Source organism: Onychostoma macrolepis, chromosome 05 (genome assembly GCF_012432095.1).
Source record: "Onychostoma macrolepis isolate SWU-2019 chromosome 05, ASM1243209v1, whole genome shotgun sequence".
Lineage (NCBI taxonomy): Eukaryota > Metazoa > Chordata > Actinopteri > Cypriniformes > Cyprinidae > Onychostoma > Onychostoma macrolepis.
In genome coordinates, this window is record NC_081159.1 from 1,659,784 (window position 1) to 1,679,172 (window position 19,389).

Genomic DNA, 19,389 nt, shown 5'->3' on the forward strand with positions numbered 1-19,389 from the left:
TTTATGTGTTCTTTCCTTGACATTGCAAACATCAGCTGCAAGGATGAACGGTGCCACTTAAAAAACTATTTCAGCTTGGATAAGAGCAATTTCTAAACTTAAGGTTTTATTTAACTGACATGTTTTAAATGTCTTTACACTGTACTCGTCTTGTAAAATTTTATGTAATTATTTTTGTTATAGACTGTGTGTGATTGTACCTAATTTGATACAGAAAGAGTGGGGGAGAAATTTCTTCTTTTTTTTTTAATGGTCGCTGTGGATGGGTGGGATGGCATTTAAAATGAAAAAAAAGCTCAGTGTTGCACTTTATTTCTATTGATATATTTCTGTATAGTAACTTTCTGTAACACTTAATAAAGCTTTGATTAAAAAAAAATAATATATATACTGTATATGTGTATGTGTGTGTGTATACAGTGTATATATATATATATATATATATATATTATAGTAAATCCTTTAAATATATATTTTTAATATTATTTTACAATATATGTATATATTATAATATAATTAATATAACACAATATAATATCTGAAAACATTTGAGAAAACATCTATTGGCATGGCATTTAAGTTCACCCAAGACATATGTTTCATTCAGGAAGAAAAGATCATTTGAAATTTTAAAAGAAAAATAACTTTACATATAGATTTTTAGTCATATTTGCCACTTTGATGATGTTAGGATGTTGTGTGTGGTTGCCAGGTTGTTGCAAGCATTCGCTAAGCTATTCTGAGTGGTTATTAGACCATATTTGATTTATAAAGTGTTCTTGGGGAATGCTAGGTTGGTGGTTCAAGTCAAATTGAGATTTCATTCATGTAGGTGGCACAATTGGTTCCGGAGAAGTTGCGTGCCAAAGTTTAATACTGAAGTTAAAGCCCTAGTGATAATGGACGCAAGAGACACAGAGTCACTCACATATGATGATAATCTCTCTCTATTTATGTTTCTTTCATTACCTCACTCTTTCTGTCTCTCTGTCTGTCTGTGAGAAATACTGGCTTTTCAAATCGGCGGATTGTAATGGGCTTTGGAAAAATGTTCTGGTAATGTGAGACTGCAATAAGAGATTATTGCCTTTGCATAAATTTCAGAACAGAAGGGAGGGGAAGCTCCCCCAGGATAAGTTAGAAAAAGGCTGTCTTTGAGAAGCAGCCAGACCAGCCTCCGTCCCTGGAGAAGAGTTTCAGAGAGACACACTGTAACCTACACACACTCACACACATTTACTCAGAATTTAACCCTGCCTCTTAAGGGCAGCACAAGAGCCAGCCCGGAACTGATATACATATAGAAACACACACACACACACACAGTATGTGGCCCACCGCAAAAATGGGACCACCTACCAGAAAGGAGCTGCCAATATAGTGTCACTTTACAATGAACACGCTCTTCATGTAGACAGCACTCTCGTATATGACACACACACACACACACACACATACATACACACACACACACACACACACACTCCAGGGTGTGTAGAGGAAACGCACATGTACTCACACCGCAAGTAAACACCTGAGGAGATCACTGCATATCTGTGGGCTGTCTCCGGGAAACAAGATTTTAATTGTCTCAGGCTTTTATTGGGCTGTGCAAGTCTGAACAGGATCTTTCTTTCCCATTCATAAGAAAAGGATGACATTTCTCCCTTAGCTCTTTTTCATTCTGTATTGAAGGGAAAGAACACATGCTTTGAGCAAACATTAATTCCTTGTGTTACCTTGTAATTTGGTAATTTGCTTTAACAAAAAATGCAAATAGTGTTACTCTTTGGCACTTTCAAGACATTATTCTGTTTGTTTACAGACAGCAACAATGGCTCAACCAATCTGGTCTGAGTCTGTTTTTTTCTTTAGTCACACTGTTTGAAATAATAATAATAATAATAAAGCCTTGAGGCAACCAGCTTCAGGATTTTGAGTACTCACCTTATGGGAACAATATATTTATATATATATATATATATATATATTGTATTCTCTGCATATATATATATATATAGACTATCAACTTATATTAAAGTTTGTCTGTGCTTTCATTAAACAAGTTCTATAAACTTGTTTTTCACTTTTGGATCCAAGTTAGCTTGGATTTTATATTAAGCTATGCATTAAAATATCATGTAGAAATAATTCTTAGTTTGTCTTGTGTATCCGTTTGTTAAGCTAACTGGAAGGGTCATATATACAGAGTTAATTTTATATATCAAAACAAGTTGTTTAAACTCATTGAAATCGGAAAAAAAAACTTTACCGCATCGTGGAGTTTTGTAGACGTTTAAGTCAAGTCAAGTCACCTTTATTTATATAGTGCTTTATACAATACAGGTTGTTTCAAAGCAGCTTTACAGTGATAAACAAGAAAATAGAGATTCATTGATGCAAACAAAATTCAATTCTGCTGTAAAGCAGCTCTAAAAAGACAATAGTAAACAGTCATTATTCAGTTGAAATCAGTTCTGAATAATGACTGTTTCAACTATGATGACTTCCACTTCTGAGTATCCCGGAAATGTAAAAAAGGTCCATGGTGACTTTAAACATTACTAAAAATTCACAAAAAATAAATCAAAACACTACAAAGAGCTAAACATCTATTAATTTTGAATAACAATTGATTATATTTCAAGAAAATGTTGGTAACATTTTAGAATAGGGAACACTTATTCACTATTAAAAGTGATAAGTTGACTTAACTTAAAAAAATTGAGGAAAGCCGTTGCCTTAAAATGATTAAGTAAATAATAATAAAAAAAAAAGAGTTAAGTGAACTTGACAATTCACTTAACTTATTTTTTTTAAAATTATCATTTACTTAAAAATTTTACGGCAACAGGTTTCCTCAATTGTTTTAAGTTAAGTCAACTTATCACTTTTTACAGTGTACGACTTTTCCCTCAATAAATTCCTAATTTGCTGCTTATTAATAGTTAGTGCGGTAGTTGTTAAGTTTCGGTATTGGGTAGGATTAGGGATGTAGAATAAGGTCATGTAGAATAAGGCATTAATATGTGCTTAATTACTACTAATAAATGGCTAATAGTCTAGTAATATGCATGCTAATAAGCAACTAGTTAAGAGACCCTAAAATAAAGTGTTACCAAAATGTTACATGCTTTGATGAAAAACTAATTATTCAAATGCATGATCAGTGATCATAAGATCTTGCTATTTAATATTGTTAAAGTTGCTCATAATAAACAGGCTATAAATTGACTTCAAAATGTTAACTTTCTGTACATTGCAATGGTTCAATCGACTGCAGCATATGCCGCCTGCACGCTTGATTTAGAGTCAATCGTTTGCTGTACAAACTTTGAAGATTCATAGGGTATTAGCTAGTCGTTCGCTAAACGCTGAAATTAAGTCCAACGGCCCTGTCGTAAATCAATTGTTTGCTCTCCATTTTTGCTCTCCCTCTCCACAAACACAGATGTATACTCACATCGGAACAAAAAGCCACATGCACATGCTTTCCAATGCACACATGCATGCTTTTGCTTTGTTGTTTTAAATGATCACTAATTTATGGTGTTGTGTAGTGTGAGCTGACAGGGGCAAGCCATACACTAAACACTGCAGTCCGAGAGAATCCCAGCCTCATAAATCACAGCTGGGCCGGACCCCTCAGCATATCTCACACACATACATAAACACACATTAACTTATAGCTTATGCTATATAACTTACCATATGGACAAGCAGTAGTTGGTCTCACTATACACCTACCAAACAACTTCTTTTTTTTCTTGTCCTGTATTTAACATGTGTAAAACTAAACTCTCTCACGGTCTGATCCAGCACACTTTAAACAAACAAAATGTAATTATTAAACCACCAAAATCATGTAGGTGTTGAGGAGAGGTATGTTGTAAGTGGTCTGGCATATGGTTTTTGCCAGCTGTACGACAAAAACAAACATAGGCTTACATTGCAGGAGAGACTCAAGCCATATTGCTACATTTAAAAAAAAATTATATATCAAAATATTATATATATATATATATATATATATATGACAGTGACAGTGAAGAGATTTATAATAAAAACATTTTTATTATATGACAATGGTTTTATGCAAACATTTTAAGCAGCACAACTGTTTTCAATATTGATAACTAATGCTTCTTGCCCAGCAAATCAGCATATTAGAGTGATTTCTGAAGGATCATGTGACACTGAAGACTGGAGTAATGATGCTGAAAATTCAGCTTTGCATCACAGAAATAAAAAATATTGAAATAAAAAACTAATATTTCACAATTTTATTCTTTTCACTGTATTTCATGAAAAATAAATCAATCTTGGTGATCATAAGAGCCTTCTTTCAAAAACATAGTAAAACAATCTTTCTGTTCCCAAATAGAACGCTCCGTCAACTGCACAGCAACATTCTAAGAATTAATCAGGACACCTTAGAAACCACATAGCAACCATTCACAACTCCCAACATTGTGGCAACTCACTTCACTTACAAATCTGGTTTGCCTTCTTCAATAGCTTTCAGTCTAATAATCATAAACCAACTTTATATTGTAATTTCAACTTTTCATTTTGTAATTCATATCTCTGAGAGCCCATGCCATGAAGTGTTTATAGAACAGTGCATCATCCTAATGGTGTCACAGAGCAGGGGATCGTGGGATAGGCCCAACAGAACGAAGGTGGGTTTGATGCCAAATGCTCCATCAGTGACTAATGAAACAGCCACAGTCGGACTAATGATCACTCAGGGAAAGTAAATAGATGGATCCACATCTCGGACTCCTAATTACGGAGCTTTCCTGTGGAGCCCTCAACGGACAAAAGCATCATCAATCCACAAGCTTCATCTGGATGGGAGGGAGGAAACTTCAGTGTAAACTGTCATTAACTGAGCATTTCATAATGTTAAATACAATTCATTACTTAAAAGGAATAGTTCAACCAAATGTGACTTTTCTGTCATTATTTACTCATGCTCATACTGTTCCATTGTGTGTGTGTGTGTGTGTGTGTGTGTGTGTGTGTGTGTGTGTGTGTGCGTTTGTGTGCGTGTGTGTGTGTTTGGTAACATTTTAGAATAGGGAACACTTATTCACTATTAAAAGTGATAAGTTGACTTAACTTAAAAATTTAGGAAACCCGTTGCCTTAAAATGATTAAGTAAATAATAATAATTTTAAAAAAGTTAAGTGAACTTGACAATTCACTTAAATTATTTTTTTTTATTTTTATCTACTTAATAATTTTAAGGCAACAGGTTTCCTCAATTTTTTTAAGTTAAGTCAACTTATCACTTTTTACAGTGTAGTGTAACTATTTCAATTACTTTATTAAAGTAATGTAAATGATTACATTTGGTTACTTTTTAAAAATTTTAATGAATGTTGAAACATTTAAACCAGACAGGGTTAACCTTACAGTAGACTTTTGAAATTCTTCATCACATGATTTATGATATGATCATAAAGCATATCATTTTAAAGCACAGCCACCACAAAATCAGACTTTAGAAACTCTTTTTACTTCACGATCGTTCTGAGGTTAAATACAGGGGTTTAAAATCATACGATCTGGTTTAATAGCTATGATACTGTGTTTGAAATCAAATCTTTGCATAGCTATGACAGGAAACACTGACATCTAACAATGCATTGAAAAAAACAAAACAACCCAAATATGAAATAAAGCAGTTGTCAAATAAGCATGTGTCCTATTCTGTGTCCTAAACTCCTGAAACACTACAGTGTCTCATATTTTAGAGCAGTCAATGCAATTTGGGAAAGAAATCAATTAAATCTGTATGTGTTAGAAAAGATGTAACCCCTAACATTTTCATAAGTAACTGTAATTTAATTACATATTTTGTCTCAGTAACTGTAACAGATGACAGTTACATTTATTTTGTAATTAAATTACGGAATTCCGTTACATGTAACTACTCCCCAACACTGATTATTACTGATACTAAAATTACCCTGCATTCATGAGTTCATGAGAGAAGTAATGATGTACAATTTGTGAACGAATCATTCCTCTGAGTCAGATCTTTTCAAATGATCATCTAATCCAGTTCACAAAACCTGACTGAATGATTCATTCATGAATCACGATAAACTCCATTAGCACTTCACTGGTTCAGTGAATAATGACTTATTTCCATTTTCCCTTTGCACGGTTATTATATGTGACCCTGGACCACAAAACCAGTCTTAAGTCACTGGGATATATTTGTAGCAATAGCCAAAAATACATTTTATGGGACAAAATTATCCATTTTTCTTTTATGCCAAAAATCATTAGGATATTAATTAAAGATCATGTTCCATAAAGATATTTTGTCAATTTCTTACCGTAAATGTATCAAAACTTAATTTTTAATTAGTAATATGCATTGCTAAGAACTTCATTTGGACAACTTTAAAGGCGTTTTTCTCAATATTCAATATATATGTTCAAATAGTTGTATCTCACCCAAATATTGTCTGATCCTAACAAACCATGCATCAAAAGAAAGCTTATTTATTCAGATGATGTATAAATCTCAATTTTGAAAAATTGACACTTAAGACTGGTTTTGTCGTCCAGGGTCACATATGGCGTCTGAAGACTTGGGATATATAGCATACAAGTCATACGGACCACTTTTATGATTTTCTTGAATTCTTGAAGCTTGGCAGCTCTGCTTCTCATTCACTGTGAGTTTGCACATAAACAACAACAAAAAGAAAACAGGTTTGCAAGGAATAAAGTCAGTCGCACAGGTTTCTAAAGACACGTGTGGGAGTAAAGTGTTTAAATTTCGACATAACTGAGATTCTAACATCAACACACTCATGTGTTCTGGCGAATGTGTGTATGAGAGCAATGGAAAGAGAGAGTGAAAGTGAGCCTCTGTAATCCCCGCTGCTGTGCGTGTAAAGGCTGCAGAACGTGTTTATGGAGGTGATGGAGTTGTATTGCCCCGTCATTGGTGGTTGAGCACAAACACACACACACACGCACATAAACACAGGATCTGCTTTCATAAAAGCCCTGTAATCCCACTTCTGCGAGCGCCTGAGAAAGTCAGGCAGCTGCCACCAATAAGTAAACGTCGAAAAAAATGTATCCGTGAATGAGTATGTGCATGTGCAAGGACAGCTGTCTGGAAAGACGCCGCACACCTGCAGTTTGTGTGGTTCCTCATTCCCCATGTCTTTCTCAACCTGAGTGATTTTACCAAATCCTTCATTCACCCCCCTCAAAGAGGAACCTTGTCTACCTGCGCAGGTCTGCGTGTATTGTTAGCTCGTCTCAGACTGGTACTTAAGGCAGCTGGAGGAACATGTCTGGACTGACGCCTGTATGCTCAACTAACCTGGATCTACTGTGTTTGCAGTGAGTGAGCGATTAGTCCTCACCCAGTAACCTACAAAGAGCCTCTTTAATTGTCTATTGCTTTTCAAGGGTCTCTTAAAGCACGTTATAGGGTGCATGCAAAGAAAATGTTAGTTTGCAAAGTCAGTTTACTCTGTCATGGATACCTTTGTCAGATAGTATAAGTAGCTGAATGTGGGCTCGAGACAGACTAAAGAAAAACATTTCTAACTAAGCAAGCTTGTCTGTAGCAATGCGAAGTAAGTACAAGTACAAAATTAAAGACATACACGTGGTCCTTAAAAGGATTTGGACAGCAATAGAATTGTATAAAATGTACTTGCATTATATAACAAAAAATCAAAACAAAGGTAGCTCAAGCATACTTTTCAACCAAAACTGAGCTCGTTAGGTTTAAAATTATGAAACGGTAAATATATTGTTCAAACTGAAGAAAGAAAGTCTAACATTTTCATGTTAATATGATTAAGTACAGTGGACCTCTTTTTTAACTTGAAGGGGTTTAAAATAATCTAAATTGGTTTCGAAAAATTTAATTAGTTCTCAGAAAAGCTCTAGAATATGTTTGGCTACTAGGTTTAATGTTTGTTTATTTTTATTTATTTACATATTTAAACTTTACACATTAAATATTAAACTAAAAAAATGACAGAAAGTGTCACCAAAACAAGTATTTGAAACTAATTCTGTTCTTTTAAACTTTCACTTAATCAAATATTCCTGCAAAAAAAAAAAAAAAATGTATCACAGTTTCCACAGAAATATTAAGCAGTTTTCTATTAATAATAAGGAATATTTCTTAAGCACAAAATCAGCATATTAGAATGATTTATGAAGAATCATGTGACACTGAAGACTGGAGCTTTGCATCACAGGAATAATATATATATATATATATATATTTTTAAATATATTAAATGGAAAACAGTTCTTTTTAATTGCAATGATATTTCATAATATTACTGTTTTCACTATATTACCTGATCAAATAAACACAGCCTTCTTTCAAGAGACTTCTTTCAAAAACTTTAAAAAATGATAGCGCAAAATACAGGTCTAAATCATGAATGTGATTAGGCAGCAGTGGCGTGCACAGACCTCCGGAGGGGCAGGGGCAAAATGGGGGGGGGGGGGTTGTATGGGTTTGGTCCCCCTCAGCTAGTGGTGGGCGATATGGCAAAAATATCAAAAACATTTTTTTTTTAAATATCGCGATTCACAATATTATCACAATTTTTTGTCATGTTGGATTTTCTATTTTGCAAGCTGTTTGAGCAGTACAGCCAGACTAATTTCCCTATTATAAAGACAAAGCCTTTCAAGGTAACAAAATATAAAAAAGTATGGCGGATATTTAGGCCAAAGTGGGTGAAGATAAAAATTGTTGTCATTATTTTATCTTTGTTATTAAAAAATGAGAGCAAAGATACACATTACAAATACACATAATATACAAATAAAATAAACATTGTTTTATTTTCAGGTAGTCTACAATAGGTGTATTTAGCAGGAGCATTCAAGAATTTGAATGAACAAATATAAAAATAAAACACTATATAGATTGATTCCTATTAAAGCAACTGTAAAAGTTTTTCAGTCAAGAGTAGTGAGTGATTTTTGGTGTTTTATTAACATTAAAGGAATAATTCACCTCAAAATTAAAATAGGCTAGTGTTTGATTTTTATACCTTCATTTACTCACTCAAAAGTTGTTTTAAACCTGAACGAGTTTCTTTCTTCTGCTGAAAATAAATGTTATTTTGAAGAAGGTGGAAAGCCAAACAGTTGCTGGTCTACAGTGACTTCCATAGTATTTTTTCCTACTGTTAAAGTCAATGTGAACCAGCAACTGTTTGGTTAGCCACATTCTTCAAAATATCTTCTTTTGTGTTCAGCACAAGAAAGAAATTAATACAGGTTTGGGACAACATGTGAGAGTAAATAATGACAGAATTACAATTCTAGGGTGAACTATTCCTTTAATTACAGTCGGCTGCATGTTTAGTACTGTCCCTTTAAGACCTGCACGCATCTAATATACAGGCACATGCGTTTCTCTCAGATGTTTACCTTCATTTTAGACATAACCAACTGAGTCTATACATAAACCTGGTGTGTTTTGACAGTATTACCACAAAACATAACTTAGTTCACTAATCAGGCGCTGTTTGACGGGCTTTTTAGAGCACGCGCTTTGGGTGTATGTGCTCAGAAAAGGCGCTCGTCAGAACAGAACACTGAGTGAAACATTTAACCAGTAAGTCTTTGAATGATAGAATGCGCGCTGAAGTACGATACTACGATATTTCTTCAAAACAGCAAATCGTGGAGACATTTTTATAGTCCACGATCAAAAATCGTCATATCGAACACCCCTACCCTCGGCAGAAATCGCAGACTAGGGGCACCGGACCGCAAGGGCACTTTACCGTCGGACCTCAAAGGGGCAGGGGCTCGAGCACTTAATTTGACACTTTAGAAAGTTAATAATGTAGGACGTTGCGGTTTAGGGTCAGCGATATCTTTATCTTATCTTATTTGCAAAAGATGTGTAATATATTTGGTTTATTTTTATTTACTGATGGGCTTTTGCTCACCTTAATAGCAATATCTGGCAACACTGCATCGCCGTAATCACCAGTAATCGAAAAAGCCCATTTCTGACATAGCCTACCCTACGACATTCGATAAGGGAAACGCAAAAAATAAAATAAAAATTCATATTATCTGTCAGAAACGTTATCAACGCTGTCAAAAACAGTAGCATTTAACACTAGTGCAGAGATCTGTAGAAAAAGTAGGTTACAGAATGAAATGAAATATGCAAACACTATGAAGAAGTATATGCCAAGTCATTCATAGTAGTTAAATTTTCACAAATCATGCTATAAACATTCATAAGAGCACTAGACAAAGTTATCAACTACATAGCAATGGTTATAAATAAAAACTATAACAGTATTGTTGCATGAATAAACAACTGATAAAATTATCCACCCCATAACTATAGAAAAGTATTAACAAATTTTGATGCAATAAATAGGGTATGATTTAAAAATTAAAATCCCTCCAAAACAGAGAAAACATCTTTCTTTTACAAAAATTTCTGTCTATTTTAAAGTGTTAATAGTGTATAATGAGTTGTATATATAGGGGTTATTATAGCACAATTCTATAATAAGAGGTTATTATAGCATCCAATCTCCCCCCAACCATCCCCCCATCCGGACCTCACTAATTTTCAAAGCCTGGCTACGGCCATGATTACATACCTTGTTTGTTAGTCCACTAAATAACCAAGGTATGAGGGAATTATGGGTAATGGTGTCTGTCCATAAAACTGTTTCTTCGATTGACCCCACTGGAGAACACTTTAGCATTTGAGTCTCGAGTTAACGTGACTCTGCTCATTAGCTATTTTGGTTTTTGAATGCCTTGTAAGTACTTTCACAGTGGTAGTTTCCGATTACAGAAACCAAAAGCGTTAACATCTTGAATTTAAATTCTTGAATGCTAATTACTGCTGGTGTGCATCCAAAAAAACAGCATGAGTCAGTTATTTATGAGTCTCAATTTTCGCTCTGTCTCTCTCTCTCTCTCTGTGTTTGTCTCTTTCATTTTGAGACGTTCTGTACATTTCCTCAAAAATAAACACACTATTTATTAGTTTCACATAAATCAGCTCCTTCCTTACTGACACTACACATTAGACTTTATAACCTTAACCACACAAGAAGCGGATATAGCCATAGGTGTTTTACCACAAAATTACTACAATCACAGAGCAGACAACACCTCCCTCAGAGCTACAGATAAACTTCAAGATCCACGTTACCGCCATTTGGCTTTAGTATAAAACAATGATCATTATCAGCTAGCTGACTGATTAACTAGTGGAAGACATGACGCCGCAGCCAAAGCCTTCCATCTGAAGCCATCATGCATATGACTGTATTGTTGTGCTTTAAAAAGTGGGTTTTACCATTTACATTAATGCATTTAGCAGACGCTTTAAAAGTGACTTACATTGCATTCTAGTTACAGTTTTTACATTTTATCAGCTCTTGCTTTCCCTGGGAATCGAACCCATGATCTTGGCGTTGCTAGCACCATGCTCTACTATTTGAGCTACGTGAAAGTAGCTTTCCTACTTTCAAATTGTTGTTGTTAGTGTGAAAAAATGGATCTCAAAATTATACAGTCATTGCTGGAAGAGGTTTTAACCATGCAAAAGATGCTGAAAATCCAAAGAATGTGTGGGACCTGGAAGATTTTATAAAGAGCAATGGGCAGTTTAACTGTTCAGGACAAACAAGGACACACACACACACACACACACAAAACAACAGTTGTGGATCATCTAGGTAATGACACACAGTATTTTTTATAAATTCAGCTATTATTCTGTATTTTGGACTATCTGTAAACATTTTTTAATGTAAAATATCTCATTCAAGACAGTGCTAAATAATATAATAACATATACAACAATAACATGCATTCCCTCTTACTTTGGTAAAAGAATTAACATTTTGCAGATTCTGCATATTAACTTTTGACCACAACTGTGTGTATAGTGTGTACAGTGTGTACAGTGTGTGTGTTTATATTGCTCTAATATTTATTTTCATACATGTAATTTATTCCTGTTATCAAAGCTGAATTTTGAATTTGAAGGTTCAAAAGAATAGCATTTGTCCATAATAGAAATGTTTTGTAACAATGTAAAGTTCTTTACTGTCATTTTGACCAATCTGATGTGAATAAAAATAATATAGCGGCCACATATTAATATATCTAGATAAACTAGTAGATCTGCTACACTAATCGGCTGTTGTGACACATCTAAACTCTTTACCACAAGTGATTATGCTTATAGTTTGCTTAACGAGAAAAACATGCGAAAAGAACAAGGCTGTAATTTCCTGTATCAGTTCATCTGAGGCCAGAAACCAGACTGGTTGAATGGCCTTCTTTGTTGATACTAAGATACGAAGTCGGTCATTTGCATGCAATGATAAATGTTGTTTACTTTAGGCATACACACGACTCAGACGACAGGTAAGCGGAATGAACATGATATACGGATGTGTTCCACTGATTACAAGCCACACACATTCAAACACACACACATGGACTATAGTGGCTATTTCACACTGAGGAGGGAATTATAGTTACATAATGCATTCTAATGCCTGCTGTTAAATATTTAGTTACTGATTTGTGACCCTGGACCACAAAACCGGTCATAAGGGTCAATTTTTTGAAAGTGAGATTTATACATCATCTGAAAGCTGAATAAATAAGCTTTATTTATGTATTGTATGGTTTGTTATATATAGGACAATATTTGGCCAAGATACAACTATTTGAAAATCTAGAAAAATGAGGGTGCAAAAGAAATCTAAATATTGAGAAAATCGCCTTTAAAGTTGTCCAAATGAAGTCCTTAGCAATGCCTATTACTAATCAGAAATTAAGTTTTGATATATTTACAGTAGGAAATTTACGAATATCTTCATAAAACATGATCTTTACTTAATATCCTAATGGTTTTGGGCATAAAAGAAAAATGTATCATTTTGATCCATACAATGTATTTCTGTCTATTTCTATGAACATATCTGTGCAACTTAAGACTGGTTTTGTGGTCCAGGGACACATTTACATTTGTAAGCCGTATAAACAGTGTAATATTTATCAGTAGCGGTTAATTCGGGGCACTTCAACCAGTGTGGGCAACAGCAACCTAGACTCTCTGGGGGAGGAAGAAAATCCTTCCTACATATTAGCAACAGTCATAGGAAAGAAGAAGGGCAGCTCATTTTAAACTCCACCAGCCCATTTAAAAGTATCTCACCCATTTTTCTCTTTAAGTAGACCTGGAAAGGCAGTTATGGGATTTGGGTCAGTGAAATCACACAGTACCTCAGTCAGCACAGGACCTGTCTCTCTTTACCCCCTCCTCTCACACTAGGTTTGGGGTACGAGGGTTCAATGGCCTCCTCATTTCACACAGTGTTGGATGGCAGAGTGTGTATATTTGTGTCTCTATTGATGCAGCAGAAAAATGACTATGTTTGGAACGGAATACATGCATGCTTCTTGCTACGTACTGCACAGCATGCACCGTACACTGCTGTAATATTTTAAGAAATGACATGTGGAAACAGTATGGTATGAGAAATTTTTCAAACAGTAATATTCAGCAAGAGTTCAACATCTTTGGGTCCAGAAGTTTGGTTTTTAATAAATCATTCATGTATATGTTTTATTTATTATTTGTTTGTTTATTTTTTGCTGGAAACAAACAAAGTTTTGTGATTCTTAAATAAAAAAAGACTGCACTATTTCCAGGTCACCAAGCAAATATCGTTTTTTTTGTTTGTTTGTTTTGTTTACATTATTCATATGAATTCTATCATAAAGAAGGGAATTACTTAATTCTGAAATGCAACTTTTCATTAAAAAAATTGCTATACTTATCAAATAATGTCATTAAAAAAAATACATTAGGACTTTCTCGGTCTCATTTTATGTATTTTATTTTTATGCATTTTATAAATGTATTTTTAGCAGTCTAATCAAATAAGAATTTTGGGGATAATGATAGATCGGCAGAACGATAGAGTGATCGACAGAATGTAAATATTTAAATAAATAATAATCAAATTAATTATTTTAATAAAAACTAAATATTTCAATAAACAAATAAAGGTTCCCATTGTTTCTATTTCATTAGCCATACTTAAAATATACAAGGTCCAGTCAAGTGTTGTGGGATACGGTGTTCCATGCATGCTTCGCACATTTTGTAGTGCATCCTTGTATTCTATGTGCAGATAAAAATTGCATACTTTCAGACATATACTCTACATTTGCTAGAGTGTTTGGAGTACCGTACATCACCCCATTTTAAGAGTGTCTTGAAGTCTGCCCTTCACTCTGGGTCCTAAACACTCCATCTCTCTCACTTTAGTGCATCTCTGAGCTGTGAGCAGGAATAATATTGAGATTTCCTGTTTCCCACAGTAGAGTGTGGCCCAACCAAGTTGCCAGCCAGGGAGCTGTGCATGGAGGCCTTAAATCTCACATCAGCCCAACACACACACACACACACACAAACACAAACACACTTGACCTCACAAAGTCCTCCGTCTCTTCACAAGAGAGAGATTCATCACAGCTCTTCAGATATGTACCTGTCAGTGCCTACAGATCACAGCGGCAGGATTTCAGAGCTAAAATGCCATTCAAGGCTGCATTTACATTGTGTCAGAATCACCATAATTATGAGATGGCAACTGAGAAATCTTCACATCCTTAAAGTTTCTCACAATGGCAAATGAATGAGTGTATTCGTCTCTATTGCCATTAACGGTAAAATGCTTACTATATTAATTCACTCTATTTACTCTTGTAAAATCTTAAAGTACAATAAAGCACAAAATAAAACAGTGGCTATAATATTAAAATATAATTGAAATACTACAAAATTCTAATTCAAAATTTAAATATATACACTGTTAAAGCAGCTGAAAATCCAATGTAACTGTGTGTTTTTAAAAGTACTTTACTAGTTGAAAACTCGTGATTATGATAATTCACACATCTCTACGAGCAATAACAATATCAAGACAGACCTTAAGCTGTTAAGCAATGTTGCAATATATGTTCCTTTAGAAGCCGTAAGTCAGTGCAATTTTAGCCAAATGGTCTAATTTCCACTGAAGAACTTCACTGCCTATGAATGAACCTAAAGCGATATCACCACTGATAATAATCAGAAATGTTTCTTGAGCAGCCAATCAACATATTAGAATGATTTCTTAAGGATCATGTAACACTGAAGACTGCAGTAATGATGCTGAAAATGCAACTTTGTATCACAGTAATAAATTACGCTTTAAATAGAAAAAAGTTATTTTAAACTGTAATAACATTTCACAATATTACAGTTAATACATCTGTTGATTAAATACATTGTAAGTATAAGAGTCTTCTTTCAAAAACATAAAACAATCTTACCAACCCCAAACTTTCGAATGCATATTATGTGATGTAGCATTATAGTATAAAGGAAACTAGTGGTGTTTTCTGATAACATTTTCAATCTTCATTGAATGTGGTCTATCGGGTGAACATTGACACCTGAGAGTGTGAGAGGAAAAAAGGCACAAAAGTAACATGAAACAGAGGCAGAATGAAACATGGATATATATGAAGAAGAGAAGTAGGAGAACATTTGAGGAAAAAGTGAAAAGCACACGTCTGTGTTTCTCACATGAATGCAGAGGTTTAGTGTCCTCCAGTGAATACAGACCCTGGGTGGGCTGTCTTACCCTCTCCCTGAGGTCCTATTCTCCAGGAACAGCCTCAGAGAGAGAGATATTCTTTAAGCAGAACACAGTGGCCAGACGCTGGTTCTCCATCTCACCTCCTGGCATTCCTCTCAGCTGTCCCGCTTATTATTGGAGAAAATTTATGGGGTCATTCATTTAACTGGATTTAAATGACATCGGTTCTGGTTGAGGAAGCTTCATGCAAACTCCAGGATCATGTGGGCTAGAGAAAACAGTCGACCAAATAAATCAGCAAGAGGGAGCGAGAGAAGAAGGGGAAAAAACAGAGTAAGAGAAAGAAAAGGACAAAACTAAGGACAGTACCCAGCTATTTCATCACAGTTTGAGTATGAGGATGTCTCTATCTAGTGTGTGTCTGCACAACAACACCAAATGAAAGTAAAACTGGCTGTGTCAAGTTGGATGTTACATCTGAAAATATTATTTTCTTAAACGGTAAAAAAAGTTTTCAAGTTCAAATATCTAAACATCCTTAAAACAACTCATTTCATGAACTGTAAGACAAGATTTATTTTTTAAATATTATATCTTGAATAAAGTTCATTTTTCTTACCCCACTGACAAACTTTTCATTGTTTTAAGTATAAATCTAATAAAATGTGCCAATTCGGCAGTGGGATAAGAAAGAAAATACATTCAGGACTACCATTTATAAGTTTAGGGTTAGTACAGTTTCTTAATGTTTCTAGGAAGAAAAATAAAATCTCTTATGCTCATAAAGGCGACATTTATTTAATCAAAAATACAGTAAAAGCAGATATATTGTAAAATATTATTACAATTTATACCCATTTTCTATTTTATTACATTTTAAAATTTAATTTATTAGTGTGGTGGAAAAGCTGGATTTTCAGCAGCCATTCTTTCAGGATTCTTTGATTAACAGAATGTTAAAGTAAACAACATTTATTTGAAATATAAATCTTTTGTTACATGATAAAGGTCTTTATTTTTTGTAAGGTCTGTAATTAATTAATAATGTCTATTCATTTTTAGTTTTTTTTTTAAATCTCACTGACCCTAAACTTGTGGTGGTGTTTAGTAAATCTAATTCTAAAATTTCAAAATGACTCCTGGCTGGCTCGCCAAAGAAAAAAGAAAAAAAATGACATGATCAATATAAATCATACATTTGTTTCCATGTTTCAGGGAAATCAACCAACAAATTACTTAAAGCTTTCTCTATATATTAAATTTGGCATAGGTGAAACTACAATAAAAAAAAAAATTAATTAAAAAAAAATAATTAATTAAAAATCAACCTCCATAGATAATTCCATTGTCAAAAGAGAAAAAAAGATAGTAATGTTTAGGAAATGTTCTCATTTAGGCTGCCATTGACAGGTGTGGCAAAAAGCTAATTTTGGACCAAGTGTCTGTACTTTGTGTACACGTGCATTACAGAGTGAAAAAATGTGTAAAGAAAAATACAGGAAGCATATTACACAACAGCCAAAACACTTCAGGCACTTTGAACACAGACAAACATACATCAGAAGAAATATAACTCACAAAACAGACCAGTACAGCTGCAGGGCTGAGAGACAGACAGACAGACAGAGAAAGAGAAAGAGAGAAAGAGAGAAAGAGAGAGGGGGGGAGGGGGGGGAGAGAAGGAAAGACAAACCAACTGATCTGAGGAATTTTAAAAACTCTCAAACCGCACAGGTGTCATAGATGATAATCACAGAGTTTCACCCTTCCAGTTCCAGACATGCTTTACGTGTGTGTGTGTGTGTGTGTGGGTGGGTTGGGTTTGGCTTGCACATTAATGGCTGTGTATGCAAAGAGGCCTGCATCTGCTTCATGTTTGTTACATTAAAAATACCAAGAGGAAAAAAAAAAAGAGAGAGAAAGAGAGATGGACCACCCACTGACTCATTGACTGCTGGAGGAGTGATGAGACCCTGAGGAGATCTGAGAGAAACAGAGAGCTGCCGTAACACACTCACACACTCGTGCATGCATGTACACACCTACACATACGCCACTGAAAAATGCCAGGAAGATTCCATGCATTTTGAAAATGCAGATGCATTAAGTCACATCATCGTTTGTTTTTCCGTCAATACTTTTGGCTCCAAACCACTCCTGGCAAAAAACAACCCAAACTCTGGAACTATTAGCCTTTAATTGCATTTCCTTTCTGATTTAATCTGCATCTTTTCAGATTAGAGAAGAGGAACAGTGGACAGCCACACCTCCAGATCTCTGCTGGTCCATTCCCAGAAGAAACTTTTAGAGTGTCAAGTTATATCATGTAATAGTATCACGTTTTAAGTGAAATATCAGCTATCACCTATGAGATGTTTCTCTTAACTTCCTTATGAGAAAATAAAGAAACAAATGAGACAATTGTTGACATATACATAGAGTTTGTCATATACATAGAGACTGCAGAGCTCTGAAAATTTGGACTTTTATGAAAAGTGATTTCATTTTGAGATCTCCGAGCTCAAAGATCTGACAGCAAACTTTGGTATTTCAGCAAATTTGAGCACAGTTTGAGACATTCTAGAAGAGATGCATTTGTGATTGATTGATTGATTGATTGATTGATTGATTGATTGATTGATTGATTTAAAAGGCACAATATACATTAATTTTTGTACATGTACACTACACTGTAAAAAATGATCGTGATTTTAACAGTAAAAAACTGTGAAAATGCTATAGTAAAAAACTGTTAAATGGTTAATGGTAAGTTCCCCTAATATATACAGTGAAAAACTGTAATAGACATTTCAGACAATTTTACGGTGAAATACCGTTTCTGGGAGTGAAAAAGAATGAAAAATTTACAGAATTGACGTTCCCAGAATTCCCAGCGTTGCATTTCAAATTGGATGTTTTTTCTTTGAAATAACTATGTTTCTTAGTTTTTTCTTATCAGTTATGTTTATTAGGGTTGTATGTTACATCTAATGTTGTTAAATTAATGTTTATTGCATATTTCAGTTCAATGAGTCTCACAATGATGGGGTTTAGTGTTTGTGTGAATGACACTGTGCACCTTCTATATACGTTATTATTTAAAAAGCTGCTTGTGATGGGCTTTGGTTCATCATGTGACTTTGATTGATTGATTGATTCTTTTTTATTCATTTGTGTTTTATTTATTTATCTATTTAAAAAGAGACAAAGTACATGTACTTGTAAAAAAAAATGTAACATTAACATTGACATAAATGTTACAGTACCAGAATTACAAAACCCTGTCTAATGAAATATATGTAATATTTGGTAATATATGAAGATTTCATTTGCAAAAAACAGATAACTCAGTTTTTAACAATTTTCAAAAATCATGTTTTTTCACTGTGCATTCCAGTTAATCTCAATCAAACTGCATTTGGGTTATTTTGATTAGGTAAAAAATAACTAAAAAATACATCTAACTAACATTATAAAACACAATAAAAACATGATAACATAATAAAAAACATGATTTTTGAAAATACAGAGTTATCTGTTTTTGCAAATAAATTCTTCATGTAAACTCTGGTATGGGGGACTGGAGAAGCAGAAGACTTCAGTTTGCTCTCTGTTAAATCTCACTGGTGTCAAGGAGAAACAATTGGGATCTCATTTATGAAATTTTTCTTCTCTATTGGTTATCTGCCAGACGTTTCCACTGATGTCGTAC